General features: G+C 34.1%; 1 pseudogene; it reads right to left on the bottom strand.

Annotated features, from left to right (window-relative positions):
- Positions 1 to 2,563: 2,563 nt before the first annotated feature.
- LOC123326147 lies at positions 2,564 to 2,641 on the bottom strand (annotated as a pseudogene).
- Positions 2,642 to 13,166: the final 10,525 nt, after the last annotated feature.

Here is a 13,166-nt window from a genome sequence, read left to right on the forward strand (position 1 = left end):
GCATGCCGGAAAAACATTAAACTTCTTGATAATTTTACACAAGATATTAACATCAACAAATTTAACAAAAACACTAAATACGCTTTCTCTTCAGCCACAAACTAGCTAATGAGTGTCATAAATTCAGAGTATTTAGGATTAGTTACTGCTCAAGAAACCTTGAAATTTCCTGAAATCTAACAACACATACATGAAAATAATTTGATAAAGGTTTGCCCGAATTTGAAAACAATCTCATAAATTTACATAACATTATCAATAATGAGTTGTAAACCTAAAAGGTATTTTTCTAAACTGGTAATTAAACATACACACATACTTCCATCAACCATAGTAGAGGACAGACTGAACTATGATTCAATTTTTTCTAAAGAAAATAACAATATACTTTTGCATATGAAGAGGTGATCAAAAGGTTTATAGCCAAAAAATGTATGGAAAAAAGTATAACAGTAATAAGTTTGGTAATTAATAAGAATATAATTTAGTTTTCTGAATTTTGTGACATCTGTGCTATTTATTGTCTTAAAATATATATTTTGTTGTGTGTGACTTTTTCTCTTCTAAATAAATATCCACATCTATCTATTTTCATATTTCTAATTCTTATTCACTTTCCTAAAGAGGGCCCCATACTGAGTATTTTCCAGGCCCCACAGAACCTGGATCTTTCCCTGGTTATAACCACTTAACCTCCTAGTAAAAATGCTTGCAAGTATTGAAACGAGATGTTTATATCTTTAGATCAAGGACTTTTGACCACATTTCAGAACAATGGATATGTGTAACATAATCCAAACTGCTTTCTAGTCATTTCAATTAATAAAGATGCAAAAATACCTCTGAAACTTACTGTGATTTTCTTGTTTTTCAACACCAGGTTATCCTTATATTGTGACTAAGCAAAAATAAATAATACAACACATAAGAGAGGAGTAGAGAAGACATTGCTTTTAATGTTCAGCTTACTTTTTAAAGCTGTATGTCCCCCATCAGCCTCAATCTTCGTGCATTATCTCTTTGGCCAGATTTTCTGGAATAATCTCTAGTTCTCCTGATACAACAATTTCAAGAGCAGACTGCTTGCTAAATTGAATTTAGTATCTATTTTGTTCATTCTATTTTTATAAAATTTAGAGTAAATGGGATCCTCTATCTGTACTTCCCATGAAAAAATGCAAAAAATATAAATAGGCAAAAAGTGGGATTTAACATACATCTAGCTACCAACCCATCTCCTTTACAATAATGTATATTTGATAAAGCTCATTATGTTTTTAAAAAGAACATCTTAATTTGCTGAATACTAGAACTAAATAAAACCAAGTTACTGATTAGCAGCAGGTTAGTCTAGTGGAAGAGTGTAGGCTGCCTGCTCTTGTTGGAATCCATGTGGTAGCTCATTGACCTAGGCCAAGTTATTTACTCTGACTATATCTCATTTCCCAACAGTAGAATGATGATTGCAATTAGAGTACCAACATCATGAAACTACTGTGAAAATCAAATTGGATAACCCATGTATATTGCCTAAAAAAGAGAACAGTACACAGTAAACCCTCAGTAGCTTTTATTACTAACAGTGATAATCCCTCCCTATCATCTGGACATTGTAATTAAAGTAAAAAGCCAACCACAGGATCCACTACCTGAAATAAAAAGAAGCAAGCACAGGAAGTTTGTTTTGAACACAGCAGATCTGATTCAACCACTTTTATTTTATTATTATTTTTTTTAACATCAAGAATTATAAGCTCTTGATTCTGGATAGTGGAACTCCCTCCAAAACTTGCAGCTGTCTCTTACCATTAAAAAAAGAACTGTGACACCCCAAAAAAGAACATGTCCACACTCGGAAGCTTTGGAAATAGCCTAACTAAAAACAGCATGGTGATAACTAATCCCAGAAAAATCCATGAAGTTGATATGCCTTCCTTAGGTTGAAGCTTGACTATACATTTTAATTTTTACAGGGAGAGATGACTCAGCACACATTAAACAAGTATTTTTGCTCTGAATATTAGACACTGTTAATATAATGGTGGATGTTTTCATCTTAGCAAAACTGGGTGGCCAAGTAGAGCATTACCAAAATTGCTCTCAGAAATTATTTGTGAAGAAATCTATTGAAGTCCATTCCCAGGGAAAAAGAATATTATATCATGATGATTTAAAGATGCAAAATTAAGCACCATTAATTTAAATTACTAACAAATGCCACTGTAGTCCAATAAAATGTATTCATTTTACACAAGTAGTTTTTAAAAATGTGAATATTTTAAACTCCTTTGCTACACTTATAAATTTATGATTGTAATACTGCATAAATCATGTAAATAGAAATCTGCTATTCTCATAAATCTTTAACAAGAATATGAAGATTAACATCTTTGATCCAGGGATTCAGGTTTTTATTTTTATGAATTCTAGCCTATGATTTCTTCAATTTAAATGCTTCATGCAAATTTAATATAAAAGAACCTAAATCACAAATTTCTCCGGTAACAATTAAAATGGGCAATTCATTTCAGGTTTTTGTAATATTTTCCAACTTTATTTTTCAAATTGCTATTTTTTTATTAATATTAGGCCTAAATTATTTTTACTACACTTGATCTTAGCCAAAAGGCCGAGAAGCAATAGGCCTAAATTATTTTTAAAATTCATGTCCCACAAATGCTTTGTTTTCCCCCATGCTCTCATTCCCACTAACTTAAGTCAAGCAACAGAACTTTTTCAAGAGTAATCTGAATTTTTTCGCCTAAGACAATAGTTAATATTCAATGTGCAATCCTCACTTATGCAAAAGAAACATTTTTTAAAGAGTGTACTGTAAAAAAAAAAAAAAGAGTGTACTGTATTCTAATAGTGAATCATTGATGCTACAAAATGTGGGTTGCCTCTATTAATGGAGCAAGATTTACAAAGCAGGTACTCATATGTTGGTTTGTTATTAAAATAATCTAACTAATAATAAAACATACCCCCCCCCAAAACAAAGCCAGGCATTCTGATTTACAAACCACCATTCAAAAATAGTTGAGGTCATAAATGTGAGACCTAAAACCATAAAAATCCTAGAGAAGAACACAGGTAGTAACCTCTTTGACATCGGCTGTAGCAACTTCTTTCTAGATATGTCTCCTAAGGCAAGGGAAACAAAAGCAAAAATAAACTACTGGGGCTTCATCAAAATAAAAAGCTTCTGCACAGCAAAGGAAACAATCAACAAAACTAAAAGGCAATCTATGGAATGGGAGAAGATATTTGCAAATGACATACCTGATAAAAGGTTAGTATCTAAAATATACAAAGAACTTACACAACTCAACATCCCAAAAATGAATAATCCAATTAAAAATTGGGCAGAAGATATGAATAGATGTTTTTCCAAAGAAGACATACAGATGGCTAACAGACACATGAAAAGATGCTCAACATCACTGATTATCAGGGAAATACAAGTCAAAACTGGGGGTTGATGGAGGGAAGTGGGCAGGAGATGGGTTAAATGGGTGATGGGTATTAAGGAGGACACTTGTGATGAGCACCGGGTGTTACATGTAAGTGATTAATCACTAAATTCCACTCCTGAAACCAATATGACCCTATATGTTAACTAACTAGAATTTAAATAAAAACGTGAAACAAAAATATAAAATAAAAAATAAATTTCTGGGAGGCACCCGGGTGGCTCAGTCGGTTGAGTGGCTGCCTTCAGCTCAGGTCATGATCCCAGGATCCTGAGATCAAGCCCAGGGTCAGGCTCCCTGCTCAGCAGGGAGCCTGCTTTTGCCCCTACCCGCCCACCCATTCTCATGCACGCTCGCTCTCTCTCTTAAATAAATGAATAAAATCTTTAAAAAAGAAATTTCTGAATTTTCTGTTAAAAAAACAAAGATATTACCTCACACCTATCAGAATGGCTAAAATCAACAACACAAAAAACAACAGGTGTTGGCAAGGATGTGGAGAAAGAGGAACCCTCATGCACTGTTGGTGGGAATGCAAACTGGTGAACTGGTGCAGCCACTCTGGAAAATAGTATGGAGATTCCTCAAAAAGTTAAAAATAGAGCTACCCTATGATCCAGCAATCGCACTACTAGGTATTTACCCAAAGAAAACAAAAACACTAATTCAAAGGGATACATGCATCCCTATGTTTATAGCAGCATTATCTACAACAGACAAGATATAGAAGCAGCCCAAGTGTCCATCAATTCATGAATGAATAAAGAAGATGTGGTATAAATATAAAATGGAATATTACTCAGCCATAAAAAAGAATGAAATCTTTCATTTGCAATGACATGGTTGGAGCTAGAGAGTATTATGCTAAGCGAAAGAAATCGGACAAAAACAAATACCATACGATTTCACTCATATGTAGAATTTAAGAAACAAAACATGAGCAAAGGGAAAAAAAACAGAGAGGCAAACTAAGGAACAGACTCTTAACTATAGAGAACAAACAAATGGTTACCAGTGGGGAGGTGGGTAGGGGGAATGAGTAAAATAGGTGATGGGGATGAAGGAGTGTAACTGATGTGATGAGCACCGGGTGTTATATGGAGATGGTGGTGAATCACTATATTGTACATCTGAAACGAACAATACACTGTATGTTAACTAACTGGAATTTAAATAAAAACTTTTTTAAAAAAGGTATCTGAGGTCAGCATTTATTAAAATTCAAATAGCTTTCCCTTAGTTGTCAGCAAAGCAAATATGAAATGTGCGCTACCCGTATATCTTGGTTTGATGTGGATCATTAAAAATGTATACTGGGGTGAAACAACCATCTTGGCTAGCCTCTGACATGCAGAATATTGCATGCAGGATTGATTTGTTCTACCAGTACTGTTTACTCACTCAAGAACATGTTTTTTGAAATAATCAAACGTTGCTAAGATCATGGCATCTGTATAGTGGGAAACGCGCACTGTAGGTGAAAACTTTGCAGACTGTGAGGGATTCAAGCAACCTAATTAAACTATGGTGTCTAAGAAAGGCCTACTAGATAGGAGAGATGTAACAGTGAAGTGGCACTTAAAATAGCCTTCCTATGTCAATATACTGATATTTTTAATTTACTCATTTTAATTATAATGACAAAAATCTAAATTAGCCTAATTTGAAAGTGTGAACAGTTACTTATATTATTGACTTGCACAATTCCACACAAAAATGGCAAATGCATTCTTAATAATAACCAGGCTTATACTTCTCCTGGTACAATAAATGATTTTTTTTTAAAGGCTGACTATGGAAATGGTTATGTAAATGAACACACATGGTGATTCCTATCTTTAGAACTTCCACTGTCCTCTTTCTGTGGCCCCACCACCCAAGACTCTTCTGCATATCTCACTACAAACATTCTTCCTATTCGTAGAAACTTTTCTTGACCCCCGGACATTAGATACACCCAATATATGTTCTCGTTACATGGTACTTCACTTTTACAGCACTTTTCACTAATTTAACAGACCAGCTGTCTAACCGTGTACTTAAGATCTTTTGCCTCCCAAATGACCATTTCTTCCTTCTTCACCTGTACAAATACTGAGTAAGGGGCCTTCATTGCATACATGCACACATCGCTGTTGGATGATGCTAAATGTGAAATGAGTCAAGAATACAGAGGTATGGAAATTGACATAATAGAAGGCTATTCATTTTTCCACCCTCAAATAAGATGGTAACAGTATGCTAAACTTTTAAATAAATTTAAAAAAATATTTCAAAACAACTAACGTTTCAACCCAGCTCTTCTCTCTTTTCCAAGAGTAACCATTCTCTTCGGGGCTGTGTATGAACCCCATGTTTTACAGTAAATGATTTCCAGGACTTAATAGACACTTGTGTGTTCATTAGGCATACATACCAGTGTTCTGTTTAGTTGAAACTTTTACAGAATGGTATATATCCATACTGATTTGCAGTTATTATATTTTTGAGATTTATTTACATTGGACACATATAGATCCAGTGCATTGTTTGCGTGCAGGTGTTATTGGTTCTTTAGAATTACTTTGTATACAGTATTTTTCATGCTATTTTAACAGCTTTACTCAGGTATAAATGCACATACTTAAAACTGCACAATTTGCTAAGTTATGGCATATGTGAAACCATAACCACAAGCATGATAATAAATATATCCATCACCCCCAAAACTTTCTCTGCTCCTATAACTTCCTCCCTCTCTCCCACTTCCATCCCCATCTCTTCTACCTGAACAATCACTGATACATTTTGGGTTACAAGTTATTTTACATTTTCTAGAATTTTATATAAATGGAATGAATCAGAGAGTATGTACTCTTTTTTTGTCTACCTGCTTTCATTCTGCATAATTATCTTGAGATTCATGCATGTTGTTTCTATCAGCAGTTCATTCTTTAACTGCTGAGCAGTATTCCATTACATGCTTATATCACAATCCGTTTATCCATTTACGTTTATGAACTTTAGAGTTATTTCCAATTTGGGCTATTATTTTTTTTTAAAGCTGCTATAAACATTCATTGCAAGTCTTTACATAGACATATGATAGGTGCATGATTAACTTTTTAAGAAACTGACAAACTGTTTTTCAAACTATTTTTATCATTTTACTTTCCTAGCAGGAGTGTATGAGAATTCCAGTTGCTCTACATCCTTACAAAAACTTGGTGTGATCAGTCTTTTAAATTTTAGCTATTTAAATAGCATATATCTAATTGTGATTCTAATTTGCATATCCCTAATGACAAATAATGTTGCAATTATTTTCATTTGCTTATTTGCTATTTTTATATCTTCTTTTGTGAAGTCTGGTTCAAAACTTTTGTGTTTATTTTAAATTGTTTTGTTTTCTTATTAAATCATTATTCAGAATCCCTTATGTATTCTGGATAAAAGTTCATTATCAGATATATACTTTGCAAAGATTTCCTTCCAATCCATGGCTGGAAACTAAAACAATGCCTTTAAAAAAAAAAAGATTTCACTTTTGATGAAGTCCAATTCATTGATTTGTTTCATGGATAGTGCTTTCTGCATTTATGTAAATTCACAAAGATTTTCTCCTATGTTTCCTTCTAGAAGTTTTAGGGTATTAGGTTTCACATTGACTATATGCCTTTTTGAATTGATTTTGTTATATGGTGTGAGTTATGGATTGAAAATAATTTTTTGGTATACAGATATCCAAATATTCCAGCAGTATTTGTTGAAAAGACTATCCATTCTCCAAAGAACTGCCCCTGCACCTTTGTCAAAAATCAATTAACCATATATGTGTTGATCTATTTCTGAACTTTCTGTTTTCTTTTTCTATTTATCTATCTTGATGCATTGTCTTCATTACCATACCTCTATTATAAGACTTGAAGTCACATATTGTTACTTCTCTAACACTGTTCTATCTTTTCTTTTTTTTTTTTTTTTTTTTAAAGATTTTATTTATTTATTTGAGCCAGAGAGAGTGAGAGAGAGAGAGAGAGAGAGAGAGAGAGAGAGAGAGCGTAGGGTCAGAGGGAGAAGCAGGCTCCCCGCCGAGCAGGGAGCCCGATGCGGGACTCGATCCCGGGTCTCCAGGATCATGACCTGAGCCGAAGGCAGTCGCCCAACCAACTGAGCCACCCAGGCGCCCCCTGTTCTATCTTTTCAAAGCTGTTTTGACTTTTCTAGATTCTTGGAATTTCCATGTGAATTTTAGAGTAAGTTTGTCAATTTTTACAAAAAATCCTATTGTGATTTTTGATTATGATGGTATAGAACCAATCTGAGGTAGAGTTAACAGATTTAGCAAATAAAAACATAGAAAGGGATATACTTACACTAAAATTCTAAATCTTTACATAAAATTTAAATTTAAGTGGGTGTCTTGTATTTTATATAGCAACTTTGAGAAGCACTACCTTAATATTGAGTATTTTCACCCATGAACAGAGTTTCTCTCTATTTACTTCTATCTTCTTTGATTTCTCTCAGTAATGTTTTATGTTTTTCACTGTACGGTTCTTGCACAGTCTTCAGATTTACCTATAAGTAATTCATATGTTTTGATTCTATTATAAATTGTATTACTTTATATTCTGATTTTTCATTGCTCTAGTCACTTTGTTCATTAGTAGATTCTTTGTAGATACTATCACATTTTCCTCATAGACAATCATATTTTATCCAAATTAATTTCCTTCCCAATCTGGATATCTTTTATTCTTTTTCTCCCTTAATTACACTGGTTAGATACTCCAGTACAATATTAAATAGTAGTGAGAATGGACATATTGTCTTGTTCTGGATCTTTTTTTTTTTTTTAAAGATTTTATTTATTTATTTGAGAGAGAGAGAATGAGATACAGAGAGCATGAGAGGGAGGAGGGTCAGAGGGAGAAGCAGACTCCCTGCCGAGCAGGGAGCCCGATGCGGGACTTGATCCAGCGACTCCAGGATCATGACCTGAGCCGAAGGCAGTCGCTTAACCAACTGAGCCACCCAGGCGCCCTTGTTCTGGATCTTAAGAAAAAAGAATTCATCAGTCTTTTACCATTAAGTTTTGTTAGCTGTTTTATGTAGATGCTCACTATCAGGTTGAAGAATTTTCCTCTATTCCTTGTTGCCTGAGAGTTTTACAAGAAATGGATGTAAATTTTCAAATGCTCATATGGTTCTGCTTTAATAGTTTATTAATACGATTACAGTTACTGATTTCTGAATAGTAAACCACCTTTGCATTCCTGGCATAAATCCTATTTGGTCACAATATATTCTCATTATTATATTTAAATTCAATTTGATAAACTTTGTCTAGCATTTTGCACCTCTATTCATAAAAAATACTGGTTGTGATTTATTTTGTTTTCCCTTGTGATATTTTCACCTGAAAATTTGGTATCAGGCTAATACTGACCACATAAAATGAGATCGGAATTATTAACTCTCTTCAGTTTTCTGGGAGAGTTGTGTAGAATTGTATTCTTTCTTCCTTACGTGTTTGGTAGATTTCAACAATGAAGCCAGAGGGCCTGGAGATTTCTTTGTGTGTGTGGGAAGATTTCCAACTAGAAATTCATTTTTAAAATAGATACAGGACTATTCAGGTTACCTATTTCATTTAAAATAAGCATTGGGGGGTGGCTGGGTGGCTCAGTCCTTAAGCATCTGCCTTCGGCTCAGGTCATGATCCCAGGGTCCTGGGATCCAGCCCCGCATCGGACTCTCTGCTCTGCGGGAAGCCTGCTTCTCCTTCTCCCACTCCCCCTGCTTGTGTTCCTGCTCTCCTATCTCTCTCTGTCAAATAAATAAATAAAAAATCTTTATAAAAATAAATAAATAAAATAAGCATTGGTAGTTTGTGTCCTTCAAGGATTTAATCAATTTCATGTAAGTTGTCCAACTTATTCAAAATACTTGTTCAAAATATTTCTTTATCCTCTTCTATAGACTTGTTAGTGATTAAACTACTCCCATGCCTACTACACCAATTTATATCTTCTTTATTTTCTTTTAAGTTTGACTGAAAACTAACCAAATTTATTAAAGAACTTTTCAAAGAAACTGTATTTGTTTGCATTGATTTTTTTCTGTTTTTATTTTCTATTTTACTGATTTCCACTCTGATCTTCATTATTTCATTTCTTTGTCTTACATTGGGTTTAATGCACTTTCCAGCTGCACTTTTCTTTCTAGTTTCTTAAAGTAAAAACTGAGGCACTTAATTAGAGATACTTCTCTTATATATGTGGACTGCTGTGAATTTCCCCACTAAATACGACTTTAGAGGCATTCCACAATTTTTTTTAAAAAGATTTTTTTGTGAGAGAGAGCTAGTGAGAGAGCACGAGCAGGGGGAGGGGCAGAGGCAGAGGGAGAAGCAAACTCCCTGCAGGACCCTGGGATCAGGACCTGAGCAGAAGGCAGACACTTAACTGACTGAGTCACCAAGGCACCCCCACAAATTTTCTTATGTGTTTTCATTTCATTCAGTTAAAAACACTTTATAATTCCCTTAAGAAGTTGGTCTTTGACACATTTATTATTTAGATATGTATTATTTAGTTTCCCAATATTTGGGGATTTTCCAGATTTCTGTTATTGATTTCTAATTTAATTATATTGTTGCCAGAAACATGCTTATTAATTTATTAACTTATAATTAAATTACTAATTTATTTATGCCTTGAATTCTTTTGAATTATTGAGATGTAAAAAAAAAATTGCCACAATATAGTCTATCTTTATAAAGGAGCCATACATACTTGAAAAAAAATGTGTATCCTGCTGTTGTTGGGTGGACACCCTATAAATGGCAATTAGATCCAGTTGGCTGATAGTGTTTTCATGTCTTATGTCCTTACAGATTTTCTGTCTACTTTTTTTTACCCATAAAGTACTGAAATTTCTGGTTATAATGTAGATATGTCTATTTCTTCTTCAACAAATGGCTTGTTTGTATTTTTTAATATTTTAAAGAAAACCGTTATCATCTAATAATGAATAGTTTTGATTCTTTGTTTCAAGTTCTTGTAACCTTTTATTTTTCATATCTCAATACTATAGCCAAAATCTTGAGTACAATGGTAAGTAAAATGAGTAAGAGTGGCATCACTTTCTCCCAATTTCAAAGAAAAGCACTCTTGTCTTTATAGTTCTGTTATTTGCTTTAGGGGCTGAGTGGAGAACCTTTATTACATAACCAGTGTTCGGGTTTTTATTTAGTCATGAATGGCTGTTGAATTTTATCAGGTGCTTTTTATAGGCAGTGAGGATTGTTGTCATTGCAAACAATATTTTATTGTGATGAATTATTCTAATACTATTTTTTTGAAAGGTTTTATTTATTTAACAGAGAGAGACAACACAAGGAGGCAGAGCAGCAGGCAGAGGGAGAGGGAGAAGCAGGCTCCCCGATGAGGAAGGAGCCTGACTCAGGGCTTGATCCCAGGACCCCGGGATCATGACCTGAGCCAAAGGCAGATGCTCAATCCACTGAGCCACCCAGGCGCCCCTGCTAATACTATTTCTAATGCCAAACCAACCTCGCATTCCTGAGATAAACCTTGTATGATTATCATATCTTTCTATTTTCTCTACATGTAACTGTATCTATCTATTCAATATATTTTTAAATGAGATTGTATTGTGCATAGTATTTATTATTTGAGAGCTCTCATGCCATGGAAAGTTTTCTATGTCATGCCACCACATAGCTGAAATGTTTACATTTTATCAATATCATGTTTTTCATTATCCATTTTTAAACATTTTTGCCTTCTTAAATAATGTGATACTTCTCATGTAGTGAATATTTGTACTAGTCCATACCAATGTTTTGCTCAAATATTCTTGCACCACTTTTTCCAATTTGGTGGTTTCATGGGGCTTTTGCTTCTAACAGCTGCTACCTATAACTTTTCTTTGGTGGATTCTTTCTCAGACTATGGAACATTTACACTTGCACATGACCCCATACTAAACAACAACTGACAGCTGCTGAGTTTGAAAGCTCAGCTCCCCAGCCTCAAATCAGGACAATCCTGAGGGGTACTGATATTCTAGAGATCCCAAGAAACCCGCTTGCAGGACTTGGCCTGTGGTCCAGCCCCTTCAACTCTCCTACTTCTGCTATGCTTCTATCAGTCCCCCATGGAACAGTTCCTTAACAAATCACATGCACATGAAGTCTTAAATCTCAGGGTCTGCTTTTGGCAACCCAACCTCTTGGAATTTTAAGAGGTTTTGACAAATTTGACATTTTAAGGCTTTTAACAAATTTCCTTCCACAAAAGTTGATAAATTTGTATTTCTATCAGTAATATGAATTATGCTTTCTCCTCATTCTCACTAACACTGGAGATGTGTGAATGTATTTTAATCTTTCCTAATTGAAAAAATAAATATGGTACTTCACTGTTTTTGTAGTTCTTTATTTGATCACTAGTGAAACAACATAATTTGCACATTTTTACTTCCATATATGCTGACGCTTTCACCTATTGCATTAATCCATTCCACACAACTAGTCATATACCTACTGCTAATAACCAAGTGGTGAGAAGTTCACTATCTTTGGGGTTAGTTAAATTCAGTATGCAAATGTTACTATTATCTTTCCCTCCCTATAAATGGGAAATTATGGAAAATTAGCTCTTATACTGAATTCTGACAGTAACACAAAAGTAATTTAATCTGTCTTTCACACAATGACTCCTCAAATATATGGAGAAACTTAGACTACTTTCCTGAACTTCTTTCACTCCAAGTTCTATTTCTTTCAGGTCAAAACACTCCTAAATTCTTCAGTTGTTCCTCACAAGATAGGGTTAGTATTCAGTTAATATCTCTTCAAGATCTGGTCAGTCACATTCTAAAAAGAATGCTGTTTCGGGCACCTGGGTGGCTCAGTCCAGTAAGTGTCTTCAGCTCAGGTCATGAGCCCAGGATCCTGGGATAGAGCCCTTACATTGGGCTCCTTGCTCGGCAGGGAGCCTGCTTCTCCCTCTCCCCCTACCTGCCAGTCACCTTGCTTGTGTGCTTACTCACTCACTCTCTATCAAATAAATAAGTAAAATCTTTAAAAAAAAATGCTGTTAAGAAATCAAAGTAAAATAGCAAAGGACACTTTTCTTTAATATCAGGAAAAATCATTGCCTAAAGAGATTGTCAAGATATTGTCTTTGAAATACTTTACTTAAAAAATCTCAGATTTTTCTAAATTGTTTTTCTATGTCCTATAAATCCAGATAGTTTCCATTCCCACTATTTCTGACAATATATTCTTCCAATTTATGAATGCTGAAGAAGGGCATTCAATTTAAATACATAATTCCACCTAGCAATGATGTCCAAAACAGCCTTATTGCAGATATAATAATAATAGGTATCCTAAGATTAAGAGGTCACAGAGAATTTTTGGGTAATCAATAACAAAATAAAATTTAGTTCTATGCATTATTTCATAAAAATATTATCCATGAGCAGATTTATTTTTTCAACAGTATAATACACATATAAGAGCAGACTAAACATTTATTCATATTTTTTATATATGTCCTCAATTATATAGGTGTTTTTGTTCATGACCACACTTTAAAAAAAATACTCAGACCCAGAAAAGCCAACTCAATTTTGAGGAAGAATAAAATCAGAGGACTGACACCACCTGACTTCAAG

This window comes from Neomonachus schauinslandi, chromosome 10 (genome assembly GCF_002201575.2).
Source record: "Neomonachus schauinslandi chromosome 10, ASM220157v2, whole genome shotgun sequence".
Lineage (NCBI taxonomy): Eukaryota > Metazoa > Chordata > Mammalia > Carnivora > Phocidae > Neomonachus > Neomonachus schauinslandi.